The following is a 4620-nucleotide window of genomic DNA, read 5'->3' as shown; positions in this document are numbered from 1 at the left end:
CCTCGGCCTCCCAGAGTGCTAGGATTACAGGCGTGAGCCACCGCGCCCGGCCTCCTATTCTCTTTTGAAGACATTCTATCATGCTTCTAGTTCCCTCATTAATACATTAAATAAAAGTTGACATATGCTTAAATTCTGTGTGAGAATTATGATTTTAGCATTTTAAGAATTATGCTTTGGCCAGGTACAGGGGCTCACACCTGTAGTCCTAGTACTCTGGGAGGCCGAGGTGGGAGGATGGCTTGAGCTCAGGAGTTCAAGACTAGCCTGAGCAAGAGCAAGACCCCATCTCTACTAAAAATAGAAAACTTAGCCGGGCATGGTGGCATGCACCTGTAATCCCAGCTCCACGGGAGGCTGAGGCAGGAGGATTGCTTGAGCCCAGGAGTTTGAGGTTGCAGTGAGTTAGGCTGACACCATGGCACTCTAGCCCAGGTGACAGAGTGAGACTCCATTTCAAAAAAAAAAAAAATTATGTTTTGAAAAAGAACTTATTGATGATGACTAATGATGATGATGATAATGTTAGAGATGACAATGAGGATGAAGAAGGCTCATTGTTTTCTTATTGTGGTAAGTCTTCATCAGGGACAGAGAGAGGGTTCTCTTAAGCTCTTGAGCCAGCCAATGCGTTGGCACACAGACCAGGCAAGTGTGAGAGCTCCTCAAGCCACCATGGGTGGTGTGTGTTGCAGAGATTGAGCTGTGCAATGACTTAGAGGATATTGTCTCTCTGATCTTAGGAGAAGAATAACAAGTTTCCACCGGCAGCCTTTGAAAGAGCCTTCTTTTTCTATTATGATTTTTGATTTTGTTTTATTTTATTTATAATTGACACATAATAATTGGACATGTTTATGGAAGAGCTAACTTCCCACAATGCTTAATCAATATTTCAGCCAAGTGCTCACCCTTGGACCTAGAACAACCCAAAGAGGCTTCAAGGAGGTGCAGCCTGATTCTCTTGTGGATTTTATCTGGGATAATTCCATGTAAACAGTTTCCACATATACAGATGCAATGCTCTTTTATGTGAATATTGATAGTCACAAATATAAATATAAATTTTATTAAAGTTGAAGGCACATTTTTTCCTCTTTCAGAATATGGAATTTCAAATATTGTAATTTCATCATCCTGGTCAATGGAGAAGCGATTCAATACTCAAAAACTCTAGTAAAAGAATAAATCTCCCACTATGAAAGAGAAGCTTGCATAATTACGTGAGCAGATTTATATCAGTTTTCTCCTGAAAGGAGGCTAAAACGAATGAATGCAGAAAATATGAAACCATTTACCTTAACCTGTGTTCTTTTGGCTTCCAAAACTACATCATGCCTGGTCATGACTGGTTTGGAAAGAGGTGGAGATACAGGATAATAACCCTGGAAGGAAAGAGGATTATGTCATTACAGCAAGCATCATTCACTCTCTCTGCAGGTTAGCGGTGAGTTTCCTGTTCTATTCCATTGCCAGGTAGTTTCCTTAACCTTCTTGAAAGCAATCTGTGCTGATTACCTGAGAAATGGGGATGTCCATCTTCCTCAGTTTCATTTATACACTAAATGGATAGTTTTCAGTTGTTGATCACCCTGTGAAAAGTCTGCAAAAAGCATTTTGTCCATTTCACAGCAATTAAGAGTGGTAATTGTCCCGGGCCATTTTTTCCCTTTTCATTTCTGAGAGAGGCCAACAGCATAACCTCTCTGCCTATGCCCTCCACCAAGTCCCTGAGGGCACAAAGAGGAGAAAGCGACACTCCAGGGACATGCTCCATTTTGACAGCAATTTTCTCACTTACGCTCCCCTTGCTGCAGGCTAAATTACCCATCAGACCAATAGCCCCCAAATGGCCGTCTCTAAAGAAATCCCCCTTGGAGGTCTGGGATAGGATGTGAACAGCAGGGGTTGAAGGGAAAGGAGGGGGGACTGAACTGAGCATCAGACACAGAACAAGAGGCCCTGATTGTGTTTTCAGCTCCACTCCAGGTGTGCTGGGAACCTAAGCAGATCATTCGTCCCTGTGCATCTGTATGTTCTTATCTGATCTATTTCAACATTACTTCCATTCACGCCTGGGAACAGAGAGGATTATTAGTAAGGTCTTGCCAGAAACACATGCATGTTTCAATTTAATCATATAAATGACAATTTAAAAAGTTACAGTAGATCTAAAAGATGGAATATAATATAGTCATTAAAAATGTTTATGAAGGATTTTTATTGGCAGGGAAATGTTCACAACATAGTATTAAGTGACAAAAGCTAGGCCAGAACTTGCTTTACATTACGCTCAATATATATTGAGGAGGAAATGCATCAAAATGTTAATATTGGGTTGCAACTGGTCGATTTTATTTTCTTCTTTATAATTTTCTAAATTTTCCACAAAGGAAAATAATTATTTTATTACTAGACAAATAGTTATTAAAATACATATATATGGGAAATAGAGTAAGTGTCTTAAGAGCTATTCCTCTGTTATGAAACTTTAACACTCACACCATCTCGTTGTCCTACCTCTCTACTCAAACTGGCAAGTTCAAACTAGATTACCCCTTATTCCTTCAAGGAAAGAAACATTTCCTTAAATGTTACTGTACATAAAACCTGAACTTGGTCATTTACAGAAGCACTAAAAAGAGAGAGAAGACAGGTTCTCTATCCTCAAAGAACCAAAAGAAAGGCTTTGACCACTATGATGGGTACTTGAGAAATGATCATATCCCCTGATGAATTTACAGATCACCTTGGGTTTTGCATCCAACCCAGCGATTTATAATCCTACTTCAAAAAGGATTTTTCTGTCTCTGTAATTCCAACTTCTAAAAGTTTCATAAACGATGGTGAACCTGTTATCTCTCAATATCCTACCCTGCCTGTACACCCAGCCTGTCCTCTACTGCATATCACCAGCTGATGGCTAAAATGTCATACAGTTAGTTAATTAATGTCCAAACAACATCCTCTGGCAATGTACTAAAGTGTGATCCACTAGATCACCTGATATGTGACCTCAAAAACTAGGGCTAAGGTTCCTGGGCAAATTTTCCAGATCAATTTTATTTGGAAAACAACAAAATTAGATTCCTTTACTACAAGCCTTCTGAAGTTTGTTAACATGCTAATGAGCATTGCTCATATAGACAGTAAATATTGTACCCACCATTTCCCCAAAATATTTAACCACAGAAAGTTTTTTCTTCTCTTGAGACTAAAGTTCTGAGGGAAACTTTTGTAAGTACTACTCTAAAGGGTTGAATAAGTTTGTGAGATTTCAAATGCGCCACTCCATGACTTGCAATTCAATGGGTGGTACTAATTTAGAATGAGCAACATTCTGTTGAGTGGTTAGGTATGAATAGTAAAATGTCAGGCAACAGATCAAGGAAGGAGAAAAACCTCTGCCTCCCCCATTGTTTCATGTATTCACAAGAAGTATTCTTTCTTTTTTTTTTTTTTTGAGACAGAGTCTCACTCTGTTGCCTGGGCTAGAGTGCCATGGTGTCAGCCTAGCTCACAGCAACCTCAAACTCCTGGGCTCAAGCAATCCTCCTGCCTCAGCCTCCCAAGTAGCTGGAACTACAGGCATGCACCACCATGCCCGGCTAAATTTTATATATATTTTTCATTGTCCAGCTAATTTCTTTCTATTTTTTTAGTAGAGACGGGGTCTCACTCTTGCTCAGGCTGGTCTTGAACTCTTGAGCTCAAACAATCCATCGCCTCGGCCTCCCAGAGTGCTAGGATTACAGGCGTGAGCCACCACGCCTGGCCACAAGAAGTATTCTTAATGTGGGAACTTGGACAAGTGAGCTTGATCTTTCCTGGAAGGAGCCTAAAGACGCCATCTTGCATGAGTTTTTTGGTATCCCAGCCTCTCTCCTCCCTTACCTGCAAGGATCATTACAAAACTGCTTTGAAATGAAAATTACTGACCACTTAAGAGAATCCCAGACAGAAGTATTTTTGTTGGGCTGGTAGTATACAGTTGGACTGAGTCAGGAGAACTCATGTTGTACCTAAAAGCCACAGCTGCTCAGCTCCCACTGAAAGCTGCCTATGGGACCCAGTTCAAGACAACCACAAAAGTAGGGTTGATATCCACTTTAGGTCATGGTCAAGGTGACCATCAGCCTCTAAAGCAATAGGATCCTTGACTTGGCCTCAAATGGACATATTCTTCTAAGCCATGCACAAAGCAAGCCCTGCCTCCTTAAAGGATTTAGTTAAATCATTTTGATCCACTCCAGATTAGAAAGACAAAATCGAAACTTATCAATCCTGGCTGTATGGTATTTCCAAGGCAAAGTTAAAATCAAAACAGCTTGATGGGGTTAGGGATTGGGAGTTGCAATGAACTGAATGTTTGTGTGTTTGGGTCATCGAGATTAGAAAAGCCTGATAAGAAAGGAAAGAAAACAGAGAAGTTTGTATTTTCATCTTAGGCATTTAACCACTAAGTCTAGCAATAAGACAGTATCAAAAACACTCTGACAGGCCAGGCTCAGTGGCTTACGCCTGTAATCCTAGCACTCTGGGAGGCCCAGGCGGGCGGATTGTTTGAGCGCAGGAGTTCGAGACCAGCCTGAGCAAGAGCGAGATCCCGTCTCTACTAAA

This window comes from Propithecus coquereli, unplaced genomic scaffold (assembly GCF_000956105.1).
Source record: "Propithecus coquereli isolate 6110/MARCELLA unplaced genomic scaffold, Pcoq_1.0 Scaffold115, whole genome shotgun sequence".
Taxonomy (NCBI): domain Eukaryota; kingdom Metazoa; phylum Chordata; class Mammalia; order Primates; family Indriidae; genus Propithecus; species Propithecus coquereli.
The sequence above is the reverse complement of the archived record's forward strand: the minus strand, read 5'-3'. Positions refer to the sequence as shown.